The sequence below is a fragment of the Condylura cristata genome, unplaced genomic scaffold (assembly GCF_000260355.1).
Source record: "Condylura cristata isolate star-nosed mole 26May11 unplaced genomic scaffold, ConCri1.0 scaffold00022, whole genome shotgun sequence".
NCBI classification, from domain to species: Eukaryota; Metazoa; Chordata; class Mammalia; order Eulipotyphla; family Talpidae; genus Condylura; species Condylura cristata.
The window spans coordinates 34,794,401-34,812,863 of record NW_004567123.1 but is presented as its reverse complement, the minus strand read 5'-3'; positions in this window follow the sequence as shown (position 1 = coordinate 34,812,863).

Sequence of the window (18,463 nt, the reverse complement as noted above, 5' to 3'; positions counted from 1 at the left end):
GATCTGGAGGTCATGTACTTTCTTGTCTGGTGACCCTCCCATTACAGGGTCCCCACCCAGCTGCTGGCTAGAATGCAAAGTTGGGAGCAGGAAGGTGGGGATTTGGAGGAGCCCAAGGTTAGCATAATCTGGGGACTCCCTATTAAAAGAGGTATACTCTCTGACCCCATGAATTGATTGCAGAGAACTTCACCGCATCCCCAGAAGGGCCCCCCAGCTCATGCTTTGGGGTGACTTAACAAGTGCCTCTCTGCCTGGGAATCACCCCTTACTCTCTCTTCCATTCCTTAGCCTCCAATTCTACTTCCAAAATATACCTCACCTGTGATTTCTACTAGGCTCTTCCCACCCAAGCTCCAATCGTTTTCTTGCCTAAATATTCCCAGGAGGCTCCTTGCTGGTTTGCTCACATGCTCTTTTATGCCTTTTTTATTTGTCTACGCAACAGCCTCTGCCTGTTGGAAATGTAAATGCGAGTTTGTCACCTGCAGTCATTTCCCTGTGCACTTACGGGATCATCGCTTACTGGGACCTAAACAGGAGCATCCCTTCGGTTATTCTTAATGGCTCACGCGTGCTGATTTTCGCTGTTGTATTTGTCACAAGTTATAATGGCATGTTTGTCTACCTTATTCGTTCTATTGCTTGTGACTGTTGGAGGTGCGCGCTGGTCAGGAAGCCTTTTCTGGACTGCTACACAGTGAGCCGAATCTTCATACTTTCTAAATGTTCCTTTAGATTTTATTTAAGTAAAAGATTCAGGTAACAAGCAGAGTGTGGTCATTTTGGTCAAAAACAAGGGACGCCTATGAAAAATGAGAAGTTTTCCTGGGGGAATGGTTGAACTGCGCTGAAAGAAATTCCCAGACAGAAGTTTCAAAACGATTTGACAATTGGTCCCGCCATTTGCAGTAAGTACGCAGCCTTTGTCTGTGGCTGCTGGGGAAAGTCAGTGCCCGCACGATGTGGGAAGATGGATTTGCTGCACGTTAAAAACTCTGCCTCATGTTTTTGCAAGTTGTGCAGTTACCACTTGAACAATTTTGAAACCTGAGAAGGGCAAATTTGAGTAGAAGAGGGTTGGGGGGATGATGAATTGCTGCTTCAGAGAGTGCAAGATATGGTGTTTTATCAGTTTGCATCCCCAAACTTATTCAGCTACTTACAATAGCCAAGAACTGGAAACAACTTAAATGTTGGTCAGTTGATGAAAGGTTAAAGAAAATGTTCTCTCTATACACACAATGGAATAGTATTCAGCTATGAAAAAGAAGAAACTTGCTACTGGCAACCACATGGGTGGACTTAGAGGGTGTGATTCTTAGTGAAATAAACAAGACAAAGGGAAAAAACTCACTTTGTTATTTCACTTGTTTTGTATATAGAGCAAACAGGAATCAACAATGTAAATAAAACACAAACTTTTGGACTATAAGCACGAGTGATTACAAGAAAGAAAGAGGAGTGGGTAAATCAGGAAAAGGGGTCTGATGGGATGGTGAAAGATAGACTTGACTTCAGCTTTTGGAGCGAACTTAATGTAGTGTTTACACTTGCCCATTCTCCACGGGCATTCTCCATCTCACACACAATGTGACGCACAATGTGACAATGCAGTGTTACTTCCATTCAAAAGAGAACGGTGCTTTTAACTGTGAGCTACCCAGTGGACACTAGCATAGGGGCCTTTTCTAACCTTTCCACCAACCCTAGGATTAATTCCGACGTTTTTGCCATTTTATAGATGGAGAGGCTGGGCTGAGAGAGCTCCCAGAAGTGGTCTCACCTCTCAGCCAGAGTTCGTTCTGCGCTGCCTCCTTTGCTACGAAGGAACCTATGTAAGTTCAAACGTTTCAAAAATCTGAACCAATGCTAAGCACGGTTTATCATGACTTCTTTTAGTTTTTCAAAAGTTCAGAGCAGTCTTTCTCCCAGGGAGAGGCACATGTTTCCAAGGAACCTAACTTCTGAAGTCTGTAGTTTCAGTCTGTATCTTCTTAGCAACTTATTGCCAGCACAGAAATATCCCGCTCACCAAAACACTGCTGCTCTTATTTCCAGTGGCTATGAACGAAAAATTTGCTGCTATTTTAAGAATTTTCTTGTAAAGCTGTTGAGAATTGCTGCCTTCCTCTTCAACATATAATTTTCTCATTATAAACATCCTTTGATTTTTCTTCTCCTTTCAAACTTCCTTAATTCTGCTCTTGTAATGACACATCAATGATGCTGATGGTAGTGACGACATAAGAGATCGTGTTGTTGTTTCCAAAAAAGTACAGAAGGAGGTTAAAGCGGAACCAGTTATGTTCAGTTATCTGTTGGCATCATCCACTCTCCCTGAGAATAGGGGTCCTCATAACAGTCCCCAGGGGACCCCATCTCTGTTCATGCCTTTGGCACCAGGAGACCCTGAAGCAGTTTGGATGTTTTAGGAAAGGAGCTTGTTGAGTTTTCCAGCTACCTTTTAAGATCCTCCCACATGAGAGAGCACTGTGATTCGTAAACAGCTTGGTCTCTCATGTGGCTACCTGCACTCAGAAACTCAAATGGCAACACAAAAACTACACACAGACGCAAGAGCCTTTTTGTTCTGGGACCTCTGCTGCTAGAATTTCCTACCAAAACAGAAAGTGAGCAGATTCTTTTTGTTCAACGGCAGTAGGTCTCATAGTCAAGGAAGCGTCAACCCAATAGTCTGAACTGTAGGAAAGGGATTCTGTCTAGTTAGCTCTTGGGTTAGCTCAAGTCTTGTCTGGTCCAGGGAGGGCCATGGCTGAGGATGTTTCAGGCCCCCATTTGCACCTGAGCAGAACTTGCCTTCTGCAGAGAGGCTGACCTTCCAGCCTACTTGGGTGATAGCTTCCTTGGTCACTTTAAGGCCTTGTTTTCATTTTGTTTCTAATTGCATTAATATAAAATGAACAGATACTTCTGTGAAAGTATGCAGAAGAAATGCTCCCCTTCTTCCCACTGTGGGCGACAGAAGAATGATCTCCTCCTCCCTAAAGAAGCCCATGGATTTCTTGTGGATAATTTACTTTCTACAGTAAATAGAACTTTGCAGATGTGATGAAGTTAGGGATCTTGAGGTGGGAAGTCTATCTGTGGAACCCCCATGTAGTCATAAAGTTCCTTGCAAGAGGGAAATTGGAGGCTGGGAGTCAGAAAAGGAGACGTAAGCCTGGGAGCAGGTGATGGCTTTAAAGATGGCAGAAAGGCCCTGAGCCCAGGGATGCAGGTGCCTCTAGAAGTGGGAGAAGTGGGGAAACAGGTGCTGTCCTGGAACTCCTAGAAGGAGCACAGCCTTCCTTACCTGCTTCAGATGTCAGACCTCCAGAACTGTGGAATAATAACTTTGATTTCATCCTCTAAGTTTTAGTGATCTGTAATTGTAGTGATGTGTTGTTAGAACAGTCTTGGAAGTATTAGAACTACCTATTGTTTGTTGTTATCTTCCCATTGATTCATTGTTTTATAAATTAATGTCTAACATCATGCTTACAAATAGCTTTTTAGAATCTAAAAATGGAATAATACTACATACATTTCAAAACTTCTCTTCTTAGAAATATGTCTTGGAGCTTTTCCATATGGATGTGCCTGGGGCACCCATAATGCCACAGGATGGAGCTTGTGTAATATATTTAGTGTTTTCTCCGTAAAAGAAAAAGATTGTTTCTACATAGACAACCATGTCATTTGTGAGTAAAGACAGTTTTATTTCTTTCCTCCTAAGCTATATGGTTTTTCTTCCTTTTCTTGTGTTGCGATAGCCAGGACCTGCACTGTGGTATTGAGTAGGAATAGCAAGAGAACAACCCCCTGTGTTCTCAGTCTTAGGGGTGAGACCATCCACTTTTCTACCTTAAGTATATGACATTAACAATAGGTAATTTGTGGGTGTTTTTAAATTTGAATTGAGAAACTGAGAAAACTTGTTTGCTGCAAACTTTTTCTCAACTATCAATAGATATTGGACTTTGTCGAGTGTTTCTTCTTTCTTAATCGATAGGACCATAAATTTTCTTCTTTAGTCTACCAGTGTGGTGTATGACATCTGTTGACTAGGAAATGTTGAACCAACTCATGTCTGTGGACTAAATCTCACTTTGTTGTGGGATTTTCTTCATTCATTGTCAGACTTGAGATGTTAGTATTTGTTGAGGAATTTTGCATCTACCATCATGAGATATAGTGGTTTGCCCATCTCATAATTTCTTCTTCTGGTTCTTCTATTAGGCTAATTCTGTGTTCATGATATGAACTAGGAACTGACCCCTCTCCCTACTTCTGTTTTTTGAATAGATGGTGGCAACCTGCTATCTTTTCTCCCTTCGTTGTTTAGTGGAATCGATGAGTGAAACTTTCTGGACAAGTTGCCTTCTCTCATAGAAGGTTATTATTTTATTTTTAAAGATTTAATTATTTATTTATTCAAACAGAACTAGGGTACAAGCCGGAGGTGCAGGAGCGGTGAGAGGCTTCACCAGACACAGAGCAGGGAGCAGAACAGGCAGATCAACGAAGTATCCTGCTGAAGGGAGCAGCCGGCGGGTCAGGAGAGGTCTGCCGTGCCATGTGGTCACCTCCGGGGTGGGGATCGAACTTGCACTGAAATGGCTGCGGCCAGGTTGCAGTGCTGCATCCTAACCCATTGCGCCACCAGGGAGGGCCCAGGTTATTATTTTTTTTAATTCAATTACTAGGTATAGGCCTATCGAGTTTCTTTATTTTCCTTGTGTGTTTTTGTGGTTTTTCCTTTTAAGGGCTTGGGCCATTTTACCTAAGTCATCAAATTTGTGGGTAACTGGTTGTTCATGGTAGAGAACCACATCTGATCATATTTAATTTCAGGTTTCTGTTTAAGTGAATTTCCTAGTCTACCTGCATATCTTTTTACTTTGTTTTACTTTACTTCAACTAATTTTCATAAAAAGGATAGGATTTGAGTAAACGCTGATATGGGGAGTATGAGGAAATTATTCAGGCAAGATACTCAAAGACCAAAGTGCTGTGAACTTGATGAAGAAAATCCTTATTAGGACAAAATCTTACACTTGAAAATCAGTCAGCTTTTGCCCATAACCTCATCTCTTATTCTCAATTAAGATGAAGGAATTTCTATTCGTTTAGAATATTTTTGAAAGAAAATTATAGAAAAAGTGCCTTGTGTCTAGCCTCGCTCTACAAGTTGTAAGTTTAGATTAGATTGCCTCTTTCTGCATGAATGTAGAATACCAATAAAACCGCAGACAGAGCCAAACATGGAAGCTGTGCATTTCTTTTCAGACCCTGAGCTTTTTATTTTTTCTTTTGACATTTTTGTGGCTACTCGTGAACTCTGTTTTTTCCATTGTGGGTAACTGTGAAGTTTCCATTTTAGCATAAAGTAAGTCATTAAGTCATCTACTTATCAAAAATTGCTTAGGCCAGAGAGCATTTGGCTTAGCAGAATTTAGCATAAAGGCTTTTATTCCTCACTTTTGGGGGCCACTAATCTCCCTTCACCCGTGCCAGCCCACTCATGAGTCGGAGAGTTCTAACTTCTGCATGAGGAAGTTTAGCAGGATCATCAAAAGGAAACAGTAGCTGAAACTGGCCAGTGCGTCCCAGGTATTGTAACAGACACCTGTGTGTTGCCTCACGTAGTCCCTACGGCTCGGATGTAGGTTTCATATTCTGACCTACTTTGTAAATCGAGAAAACTAGGCCCAGACAGGGTCATGAAATTATCCGTAGTCACACACTAGAATGATAGAGTAGGATGAACATTAGTTTTGTTGTGATAGACTATGAACAGGACTCTATCTCTTCTCCTAGCCACCCCCTTTTTTGGAATTGTGACTCTGAAGCTCCATCCATTGGGGAGAGGAACCTATTTCTCCCCTCTGGGTCAGAGCTTGCTGTGTGACTTGCTCTGGCTAATGGAATGTGATGGACATAACCATGTGCTGGAGGCCAGGACCATAGGGAGCTGTCCATGCTCCAGCTGCAAAGGTACTAGGCACTTACTTAGTACCCAGACATTTAGAGCACCCCTAAAATTTGGCTGGTCTCAGAAGTCTGGCAGAGATCAGACTTTTTCCAAGCAGACCCTTGCATGCATGCGCAGTGATAAGTATGCACTGAGACTTGAGGTGGTTTCTATACAGTCACACTAATGGTGTCTTACTGTAGAACTCTTAGGTGACAGGGTGAAGGTGAAACGGGAAGAATCTTGTTCTCAATATAATTTCATAAATCACTACACGTGACTTTGAAGGATACATTTGGAGGCTTAGTGGTGAACTTAAACTAGTGGACACATACGTGGGCTCTTAAAGACGGACACCCGACACACCAGGCTACAGTGCGATGTCCCTTCCATTTAGAAATGAGTAGTGAGGTCAAGTTCAACTCCACTGTCCTCCCCCAGGGCCTGTGCCTTTGACAGGTGGACTCCACCGCTTTGTGAGCTCGTCGCTGTGGATTGTTTATGAACCCTCTGCCCTGGCGAGAAGAAGAGGCTCTTGGCATGTCCAGGACATGAAGGATCAGAAGGATGGACTTTAGACTAGGTCTGCAGGGTGACTCTCTGGATGGCTCAATTTAAATTCCGAGTCCTAGCCACTGGTAATTAACCTAAATTTATATACCTTGCCAAGTTTAAATTCACGCTGAACTTTTCAATCTCAGTGTAACCCTTCCACCGTTCTGCTTTTTTTTTTTTTTTGGCAATTTATGTAACTGCCAGGCCAAATGCTCCTTTTGCATTTTTGGTTTACTTTGTTCTGAAAGAGGAGTCTGTGTGATGAGGAAGACACAAAAGTTATTACCAAAAGTAATAAGAAGAAAAAGGTAATTATGAATTGATATTAAATCTCTCTGATCCATGTTTTATTAGTTGCTGGGTCGCACAAATCAGAGGTGGAGTGATTTCCCCGAGTGTCTCTCATATTTTGAGGCTCCAGATTGCAGCTGCGAGTAAGAAAAGCTTTCCAAACCTGGCCGATATAAACGGTCGCCCTGATGAATCGTTTCAGTAGTGCAACGTGGGTTGTATACATTCAGTGTCCTCATGACGTGGTGGAAATGAACTCTGATGAAATGTCGACTGTTTGGCCTCTGCACTTACATTACTCATTTTCTGAAAGGTTTTAGGGAGAGTCATTGTGGAGACAGTGTGGCCTGAGGTAATGCAATGCCTGGAACTTTCCACTCAGGCCGCATTTCTGTCATCTCCTATTTAGAGGTGACACCTAGACAGAGCTTCAGCGTGAAGGGACCTGCCCCTTTGCACAGATGAAGAAATGAAGCTTGGCAACGCTTAGCGATCTCCGAGCTCTTACAGCCACGGAATCTCATTTGTTGGATTCTTTCGCTCATTCACAAATACTGTTTGCTCAGTTTGGAACGAAACAGATCATCCTTTAACGTCATGAAAATTGCTGACTGCTGGGAAAAATTGCCACTAATCACACATGAACTTTCGGTGAAAATCCTAGAATTAAAAGTCACGGGTTGTCATGTATATTGACTTAAAACTGGACAGCGAAGATTGACATTTGAACTAAATTCTAGAGCTGCACTGTCTGTATGGCAGCCACTAGCAACGTGTGCCCATTCACGTCTCAGTTCACTAAAGCCATAGTGATAATTCTGTTCCCGCCATGAGAACATTCAAGATTTACTCTCCTGGTAGCTTTTCACAGTGTTCATAACCAGCCACCAGGCCACGGGCGACATCCCCAGAGCTGACTCTGTGCTGACTCTGTAACGAAAGTTGACACTCTTTGACTCCCTTCACTCATTAAAGTGAAATAAAGTTTAAGAAAAAATACACAAAATGATGTAAAAATAAACAACTATATTACTAAAAAGAACTTTAAAAAAAGTGAAATAAAGTTTAAAATTCAGTTCTTCTGTGGCATGAGTCACATTTCAAGGCTCACTGGCCATTTGCGGTTACTGCGACAGGACAGATCTAGAACATTCCGGAGAGGAGCAGGGAACGGGCCCACCCACGCTCCCCATGGCAGCCTGGGGCTGCGTGAACCTCTGCCGCTCATCTTCTCTCCTGCGTGCGGTTCTGTCACAGCACCTGCTGGTGCGCTAACTCTGCTGTCCTGCCCACTCCCCTCTGCCCTGGTGGTGTCTTCCTGTGGCCCTTCCACCTTGACCGCCTTGCCAAGGCCAAGTTTACGCTCTACCCCTGAACAGCGGCTATAGAGGTCACGGGCTACAGATTCATGATAATTGTGATGGTGAGTAAGTCAGAAGCAGTGGGCCTGGAGGCTGAGGCATTCTGGGAGGCCAGGAGGGTCCATGAGGAAAGAAGTGGTGTGGGGGTGGCTCGGCTGTGTGCGTGTCAGGTCAGAGGGGAAAGGTCAAGGTTGGCTGTGAAGGGTCATACTCTGCCCAGATCCTGGCTCAGAGGGGCCAGGTATTATGAAGAGATGCGGGTCACCCTGGGCTGAGGAAGACCTGCTCAGTTCTCGGGGAGCCTGTGGTGGCTAACGCAGGGTGATGGGGTGAAGACGGGGCTCACGTGGAGCTGTACTGACAAGGAATTCTAGGCTGTCCACACCACTTGCAGACAAGCTTAGACTTCTGATGGTGGGTGGCTGTGCATCTTAATTTCGTCCCAAGACAGTCACGATTCCAGAACTTTCTGTCTACAGGAGCAGTAAAGAAAGGGGATTTGAAGCACTCGAGAGGACGAGGATTTCAAAGTTGTGAAGTGAGGGCTGGAAACCCAGGATGGGAACTGGGGGAGCCTCAGAGCCAGGGGATTCCTGACACTTCGCTCGTTTTCATCCACCAAACACAGCCCCTCACCCCACCACCGCGCGAGGCAACGCGCAAGGCGACTTCTGTGGATCGTGAGGAAGATACTTTCAAGCTCCCTCATGTCTGAGGAAATTAATTATGTCAGCCGGGTATGTGAGAACGGGCATGTGCAGGCTCCTTCCAGAGGTCTGTGGCGTGTGTGCACATGTTCACGCGTGTGCACATGTTCACGCGTGTGCCGGGCTTGCACATGCGGCACGTAACACAGGCTCAGCATGTCTCCCGCTTGAGAACAGCGCCTATGGATTTTTCTCCGTTTGACATGACAGTGTTTCCATAGCAATGAGAACTTGGGTTTTCAAGAGGCCATTTTGATGGGACTTTGGCAGACCATGTAAAATCATTAATTGCACATGAGTCATGAGTCGGGACCCGCTGGCCTCTCTCTGCTGGAAAGCGGCTCCCGAGAGACTGGACCGCGCGTGGACGGCTGTCTTTGCCGGGTTCATCCTTTCCTCCAGCCTGTGTGGCTTAGTGTCCTCGCCACGCCTGCCCGGGCCCGGCCACTGGCCACTGGAGGTCCAGGCAGCAAGAGTTTGCTCTTTGGTCAAAGATTTGGGAAATAGAGCTCAGCTTTCTGGGCTGCTATTATTTGCATTTTAATTGTCCTTGTTAATTGTCCCTGCTTTTGCTGGGCTCACTTGGGCTGCAGTCTCAGTTGCCCTCAAGAGAACACATGGCCCCACCAGACCCGCTTGTCCACAGTCTGGCCAGCTTATTTTATCAATGCTTCCGCGTAAACGCAATGGAGGCCTTTTTCTGGCTAGTGCTGGGGACACGGCCCAGGAGCCACCAAATGCTCACCCCACGCTGATTAACCCCACACCGTGCGGGAAATGCATTTGCTCGCGTGCACTTTACTGCTTTCCACTGAAAGCAAGAGACACACTATTTCTTCAGAGGTTGGGTTTGCCAGGGTAGAATTCCAACTCGATCCACTTAAAACAAAAAGGCCGGTGGGCTCTGTCGGGCGGCGGCTGTCACCAGAAGCAGAAGTCCGAGCACCCCTGGCCTCTGCCTAGGACTCACCAAGGAGTGCGTGCAGGCCGGTTCTGGATGGGACAGGGCTTACTCAGTGGCTCCCCACTCCTTCTATATAGTCTGAGAACCCCTGAGCACCCTGTAATAAATTCCTTTTCTGCTGAAATTAGGGTCAGCTTTGGTAGCTGGCAAGCAAGAGAAAGGGGCCATAGTGGGGTGTCAGCAGAGAGAGCCATGAGGGGGCACAGTGAGGGACCATGGAGAGAGCGTGGTGCAGGTGCCCAGGCAGGGGTCCCATGGCTGTGGACACAGGGCTCTCGGCCACGCACCTGCCCTCACCTTGTTTTCTACTTACCCTACAAGCTCACTGGGTTCCTGTGATGTGTAGCGGTCAGATGGGAGATGGGAAAGTTCCTATAGGAAGCCTCTCTGCTAGAAACCCTGAAATGTTACTGAAAGGGAAAAAGTAAAGCAAATCGCGAAGAATAGACATCGAAAAGTAAAGAGGTTGCAAACTGGAGGTTCCGGAGCTGCACACGGCCAGTCATGTTTGGGTTTGAGCTTGTTGCTAACATCTGGGGAGGTGTTCAGTTCAAAATCTGCATTTATCTTTCTCTTGAAACATCCAGCGTCTGCATGACTAGGTTCACCTTGTATGGGGCTTTCTAGCCACTGCCTCTGGGGACAGGTGTGGCCCTCCCTGCGTGCCCTCGTGGCTCTCTCTGCCAACACCCCACTGTGGCCCCTGGTTGGCTTCAGCACCCAGCTGCTCTCTTGCTTGCCAGCTACCGAGGCTGACCCTAAATTTAGCAGAGAAGGAATTTATTACAGGGTGCTCAGGGGTTCTCAGACTATCTAGGAGGAGTGGGGAGCCAGGCTGGAGGTGATCGGGGAGCCAGATGGAGGGAATGACACACTGGCTCATCTCTGGCTTACAGACTTGGGGTCACCAAGGAGCACTGGCCCCTCAGCCTGCCACAAATGCCCCCCACTCCCCACCTGGATGCGTGAGGCTGGTGACTGTCGCCTTAGAACAACTGCACCTGCTGGCACATCCCTCGGAGGGCTCTGCCAGGCTCCTGTTCTCTCTTAGGGACTTTACGTCAATGCCTGGGGCCGGTGCATCTGGTTTGCCGAGCCTGCTTGCACATGCTTGTACTGTAGCTGCAAGGGAAGCTGGAAGATGAGGCTCAGGTCAGGCGGTGCTCATTTTGGTTTTTGTGGTGGGTTCTGCTTCGTAAGGAGGAAGCGGCTTCAGGCAGGAGCGTGCTGTTCCAGTCAAGAGCCGCTGAGATGTCCAGGGTCCACCACAGCCTTGAGGGCATGTCTGCGCTCCTCCACATTTATACACCAAGCCTCGACTTGTAATCTATTCTTAAATAGGGACTGAATGGGGGCATAAGGCTAGGCAGAGAAACATTACAGGAGGCAGGTTAGAAAAGAAGGAAAGCTGAGCAAAATAGCGAGGCAAAAGGGAGAGAGTGAGATCCAGCCACGAAGGGGGAGTACTCAGAGTGACCCGTGGCTTAAAAGGGTTTGCGCTAAGCACAGTCCACCTACTTCCCCCTTCATTTCGCTTGTCTTATCTATTTTGCTTCATGAAAAGTCTATGCAAAGTCCTGCGCAATTCATTTTTTTGTGGTCAGGAGATATTGGACCCAACCCAGAAGTTGTTCTGTGCAGTCAATCACCCAAACACCAGCTGCCAAAGTGATGAGTTGGTCTATCCAAGAGATAGTTATTTAGCCAGCAGACAGATGGCTAAGAAAGTCAAGTTAGTCGGTGTGTTGTTTGTCATTCCCGAGGTGCACAGCCAGTGGAAAGAGCCAGAAACCAGTGGATGCAGAAGCCATCCAGGCCTTGGACTGATTCCTGGAGCCCTGAGAGCCGATTAGCAGGCAGCGGGCAGAACAGGGCAGATTCGGCCTCACTGCTCGCTGCCTGGCGGGTCCCAGCCCCGCGCTACGGAAGCAGTGGGCCAGCAGCGCACAGGCACCCCTGGCGGGGAGAGCTCGAAAGTGGGTGTCCAGGGGCAGGAAGAGCTACTTGCAGGTCTTTTCCTGGAAAGGCATGAAATTCCAAGTATAGAAGGATCAATAATTCATGAGCATTAGAGAAAACATAAGTTAGACTTTGAAATGAGCCAGTGTTCGGCTGGAAGTTCTCTCCGGAAGGGGGGGTTGGACTCCCTGCGGCCATGCCTTGTCCATCCTTCCCAGAAGCACATTGCATGTAGGGGCCCCGTGCGCAGAGCTATTCCGGGACTCGGGGACCGGGAGCACGGAGGCACCCACCTGCCTATGGTGTCGTAGAGAAGATGCTTCTCATCAACTAACAAGACCGATGAGTGCCTGTGGCGGCTCTGGGGCACAGCAGGGGCGAAGAGCAGACACAGCGCAGAGAAGGTCCGCTTGTCACGTGACCACGGCATCCATGTCTTTCATCTCATACTTGATGTCTCACACGCATAGTACAGCTCTGTCTTAATCTACGTTTATCTCATTATATAGCAGGTTAACATGCATGTTGTATAGAAATAAGTGCGTGTCTGTATATAAAAATATAAATCTATGCACACACATATTCCCCACCTTGGGTTTATGGCCAATTTTTATTAAAAATCCTGTGATTTAAAACCTGACTTCTTTTCCCACAGCGTCATTCACGCTTGCCCTTCGCTGACACCACAAATTCTGGGAAGGCAGCAGCTTCTCTGAATTTAGCCTCACCCTTTGCACATGTTGGAGCCTGGAGTCTTTGTCCACCCTTTCTCATGTGGCCCCTGGGAGGTTTTGGGCTCCAGGATGGCCCGTGAAGCCCGGGCCGTAGCCTCTCCGACCCTCAGCCTCCCCGTCTGAACGGGGGACAAGGAAACCCACTTCTGACACAGGAGCGTCATTGACAACAGAAGGCCACTGAATTGTCCCCAAACGAACTAAACCCCAAGTATTGCCTGGGGCTTGAGGGTCAGATTCTGAAGTCAGTGCACAAGGGACAATATCCCAGAGGTCCGCTGACCACTGAAGATCCTTCTAGACCTTTCTGTGGTGATTGACACAGAGCTCACCACAGCCAACTTTTCCTTCAACGCCAAAGCCCAGCACAGCCTCTTCAGCCGAGCAACAGATGCAGTGAGGGGCTGGCTGGCTCTCCGTGGGACAGGAAGAGACTTCTCTGGCAACAGCAGAATCCCCTGGGGCAGGAGGCACAGGCTTGGGGGCAGTGGAGGAGGGGTGCTGTCAGCTGGGGGGGGGGAGCTGCACCTGCTCTGGGAGCCTCCCAGGGGGTCCCCACCCTGAGAAACCCGCCACGGTTTCTCTCTTGCCCCCAAACACACACCATTAAAGTCTGAAGTGCTCAGAGGCCCCAGCCCAGGCTGGCGGGCCCAGGCTCCGGCCCACTGAGTCTTCCCCGGCGCGGGGTTTCTTCCAGCCCCGCTGGCGTTCGGCTTCCTCTGCGGCTGAGGACCATTTCTGATGAGCTGTTCCCGACTCCCCATGTAATTTTCACTCTGGAGAATTTATTTCCGCTAAGTGCTGCTTTCAGAGTCTCTGAGTGATGAACTCCGCCGAAGGCCCTATGGGGGAGAAAGGAATAAAAAGAAGAAAACTCTGGTCCATCCCTGGCGGGAGCCTCGCAAACCTGTCTGATGCCTGCCGCCCCTAGGCCTGGGGGCGATGGACTCGCTTCAGGGGTCACCGGAGGGCCAGGCACTAACTACAGGCAGGGCTGGGGTGACCTGCCTGCCCAGCCGGACTTTGCTCCGGTCCGGGCACGGGCGTCGGGCCCGACACCGTCTCGCGGCGGGAATGCGGCCTTCTCCCGCCCGAGGGTGTCTGAGACGGTTCAGGCGGCTTCTGGAGGACAGCTGATGGGAGCTGACCGGGGGGGACCGTGGTGCGCGCTGGCCTTCAGCCGCCCGCGGACCCCGCCCCGCGGTGAGGAGTCTTGGAGGCCTGCAAGCTCGCTGGGACGAGCCTGACGCAGCGGGGCGCTCCGCTGGCCCTTCCCTGCCGGCCCCTCCGGAGCACGCACGGTGGTGGAAGGTGTGTGAGTCTCCACGGCCATCCTGCGGAGGTGGGACCGTCTGTCAGTGCCCTTTTCTGCCCGCCTTGACCCAAAGGGTCATCCGCCTGCTGGCGGGTGAGGGCGACGGCACCAGCTGTGCCAAAGCCCTGCGGCTTCAGAGCTGGGTGGGGGAGAGGAGAAGGGGTGGTGCTGGGGGCTGTGTGCCGCTGGGCGCCCTGTTCACGGCCTCTCAGAGGACCCGGGAGTCGGCCTGCTGCTGAGCTCCCCAGCGGCCTACAAGCCAGAGCCCGGGCAGGCTTGGCGTGGGCGCAGAAGCTGGCGGGGGAGCCCGGGGCCTCCTGGACGCCCCCCGCGGTAGGCGTGAGGCTGAATCCCGAAAGCAGCCTACCCGCTAAGCAGTTTTTTTCTTCGGTGTGTACAGTGCGGCTCTCTCCACGTCTGGGTCTCCTCCTCGACTTCGAGCAAATGAGTTTTTAGAGTTGGATCAATATAACAAAAGAAGGAAAATTGCTGCTCAGCTAATCCTGCTTAGAAGAAAGCATGTTACTTCCTTTTCTAACTTGTTTTGCAGAAAATTGCAGAAAAGGAAAGAAAGAATTGCAGTAGCCAGTGCCCCTTTCCTTGAAAAAAGTTACACATTTTGTACATTGTTTTTCATTTTTTATGATGTTTGGGCCCCTTCCCTTGAGAAGATGCTGTAGGTAAATTGCTGTCAGTCTATAATTGCTCAGTACAGACGGCTTCCGCCAATGAGCAGTTTCCTCTCTCTACCCCATTCATCTAATGTTGACATTTCCTGTCTGGCTTTTCCTACATTTTCCTCAATGTGAGTCAAGCCTGCCCTTCTCTGGACACATTATCTGGGGCAGCTCCAGTTAACCTGCGTCTGTGCCTTCTCGCGTATCCGCAAACTGCTTCGTGTTGCTTTTCTGGGAACTGTCTTCGCCCATCGACCCTGCAATGCGCGTCTGCTTCTCTGGCCAGGGACGGACACTGGACATTCCTTGGGCCAAGGAGTCTCTTCCTTGGGTTTCTGGACGATCTTTTGTGTGGCTGAAGTTGTTGCATATGAAATTTGGGGCAGTTGCCATGAAGCACCATGTAGACCTCAGAAGAAGCCAGATTACGGTAAGCGAAAGAATAATGCATGTGCCAGCCAGGGTGGGTGGTTATTGTGGATTATCTAGAAGGCTGCATTCTGCGCACAAGGTCCAGGCCCCTCCTTTGTACTCTGAGGTGGGTCTGCTAATCAACGTTGCATTTCATTGGCTTCCCTGTCTTAGTAACCAAGGGTGGGCTAACATTTCAGGCTCCCAGAAACCTGCGACAGAAATCACTTTTCCTTTCACATGCTGTCATAGTGGGTAAGAGACATATTATTTCCCCCATGAGAAATCATAGCAACAATAATATTTTATTCGGTAATTTCTTTTCTTACCAACTCCGCTAAATTCTGTGCTTTCAAGGAGTTGAGAATCCCTAGAAAACACAACAAATAAAGCAACAACTTCCGAAAACTGTGATGAGGATACTTACAGGGACGAAAACGGGGCAGCGCAGAAGGCCCTGGAAAGGGCCCCAGAGCGGGGTGCCCCTCCAAACCTTTGTTGAATCATGAAATCAGTCCACAACGACTTTTCTCCTTTTTCTGTTTCCTCCACACATGCTGACTTCACACCAAACATGAAGCGTGGCTGTCCCTAGAGGAAATCCTGAGGATTTACTTGGCTCTGGAACCTTCTGTCCTCTATGGGTTGTTCAGGGAGCCCGTTTCTCCCTTGCAGAAAAGTGTTTGCTTGGTTGAGCTCGGTGGTCGCCAGGGGGAGCAACGGGCCATTATGTGGCCCAGTGGGTGTGTGGCTGGCTTGATGGGGGCTTCACCCTCTCGATTTCTCCCTTCCTGTGCCTGACCATGATGTGACTCCCAGACTTCCAGGTGAGGGCTGGTTGTCATATCTGTCTGTTTTTGCCTTTTAAAAGACATCTTCGGAACTAAAATTGCTCATGAATCTTGACCGTCTTGGATTTGCTTGCAATTTGGTTTCTCTAAAGGGTGCTTTGGCAAACAGGTGCAGAACTCCTGGCTGCAGGATTAGGGGATTATGGCTGGCCCCAATCAGACCAGTTCAGATGCTAATTTACTGATTTGCTTTACTTGACTTTAAGTTGAGCCCCAGTGCAGCCAGCCAGTTCACTAAGGAGAGAGTAATAGCATCCCGGAAGCAAAATACAACCAGGACTCTCAGAAAAGGAAACATTTGGGCCACAACTCGTTTTTCTGGTAATACATTTTCAACTGAAAGGAAAGGAAGGGAGGAAGGGAGGGGGGGTGGGAGGAGGGAGGGGAGGAGGAGGGAGAAGGAGGGAAGGGGAGGGAGACATCTGTACTTCAGTCAGGATGAAACTTGGACCCATTTCTTTCCTCCTGGGGGTGCTGGGGCTGGAGGAGGGGATGGGGAGCAGGTGATGCTTTCTTTCCCAAAATGTTAGGAAAACATTTCCATGGGCAGGAGATTGGATTCGTTAATGTCTCTGGCAGGAGATGCCTGGCCTTATGTGAAGTGATTTCTGGGACATTGTTCTAATGAGGATTCTGATGGTAAAGAGCAGTAGTAGGTTTCTACAACTAGCTCAAGCAAAGTGGATTTTATTTCAAGCACTCAGGAGGCTCTCTGGAAACTCACGTTAGAAGGGTGGTTAGTCCCTTGTGAGCAGGAAGTCCGAGTCAGAGGCTCACCGGCCCCTCCCCACTCGTGTGGTGCAGCCAGGGTCTGTGTCTGTCCACAGCTAGTCAGTCCTGCTTTCCTCTGCCTCGACCCTCACATGACTCTGGAACAAAGGTTCACTTCTGAATGGAGGCCCTCGCTAGCAGGGGCTCAAGTCCTCTCACAACAGAGGCCAGGCCTTCAACTTCGGCCTCGAGGTCCTTGGAGAGGGCCATAAGGTGCCACATGTCCATGCTATGGTGGACCAGAAATGCCCCTGCTGGCCTTAGAGTCTGTCACAAGCCATCCCTGTGGCTCACTCAACTCAGAGACAGCGAAAACCCGGCAACCCCATCCCTCTGGTTGTGTTCTGACACATGCCCCGTTCTCCCAGGGTTGCATGGATTAGCAATGCCAGAACCCAGGTTCTATTGCCTACTCATTCAGTTGTGGGGGGCACCCTGCGATATCTTCTTGAGAACAGCTTTTAGTACGGAACTAAGACTTTCATCACCAATGACCTAATAGTCTTTCCATTTAAATTTTACCGAGAGAGTGTCATTTAAACCAGTTTATACTATAAGGTGAATGGTTGATATCACATTCCATCTAAAGGCATCCCGTCATTCCACAATCAATTACTGAGTCCCAAACATGGAACCTAGATTTGGGGCTGCAAGAGGAATACTTTTAGCGAAGGGACAGTTCCTGAGTTCTTGCAGGAAGGAAGATGCCTAGAAAAAAGAAGGAGGCACAGAGAACATAGGTTGGTAGGAAAGAGAGAATATTATCTTATCTGATAAACCAAGCATTTTATCTTAAACTCTTCTGTGAGCCTGAGATTGATCGGCCCAGGCTTGGGCCTGGAAGCTCTCCAGGTCCACTGGGAAAATCCCCAGTGGGAGAGTTTCAAAGTGCAGGAGAGTACAGGTGAAGAGCTAAGCTAGGAGGGTGTGTGGGTGGGAGGTGGGGGATGGCTACATCACAATGGGTGGACTGTCATCTTTAGAAGGCTCACCCTGCTTCCACTGGTGACATTCAGCATGGTGAGGAATCACACTGTAGGAGCCTTTGCTGTTCAGCCTCTGCAGCCTGCTGGCCCCAGCAGAATCTGGGGGCCCCTGTGACCACAGGCATCCACTCCTTAGTTGCAAGATTACAGACACCAACCAGTGGGCGTTTTCCTAGTTTTACAACTGGACATTGGCACACACCTGGCCCTCTTGAAGGACCTCGCGAGGGGACAAGGCTGGAGATGCAGGGCTGGCTTCCGTTGTGGAGGCCTTGAACCTCCTGCATCCAGGAAATATCAGGGTGCCACCCACTAGGGCCACTGCCCAGTAAACACCCTTTGGTGAGTGACTAGTCAGTGTGTTCCAGGAGCTCCCAGTGGCTGTGGGGATGTTTAGGTTAAGGACACTGCATCTGCCCTCTGGCAGCTGGACATCTAGAGGGAATTTGCCAAGGTCCCAGTGACAGGACCCCAGGGTTGATGGGGCCCTGGCGGCTCCGGCAGGGCTAGAGACTTGGGCAAGTTCCCACAGCGGCCCCTCATCAGAGAGCCAGTGCTCCCTCCCAGTGGTGGCTGCGGAGAGGAAGACAAACCTTTCCAACAGAGGCCAAGATGGCAGTAGGGTGGCAGGAGGGAGGGCCCCAGTCTAGAGGGGAGAAAGGCGCTGCTTCCTCAGGAACTAGGGGCCTTTCCTAGGGGAGGCTTGGCAGGACTTGTTCTTGCTGAGTCAACTCCCTGGCTCACTCCTTTCTGGCCTTGGCGGGCAGACTGGCGGTGTGAGCGGGAAGGCGCGTCCCTGCGGCCTCGGCCCCGCATTTCCAGAGCCGGAGGCGTCCGCTGCCTCCTCGCAGCGGTCTCCACCGCTTGGCTCCGCGGGGAGGTTCCCCAGAGCTCGCCAGCGCCC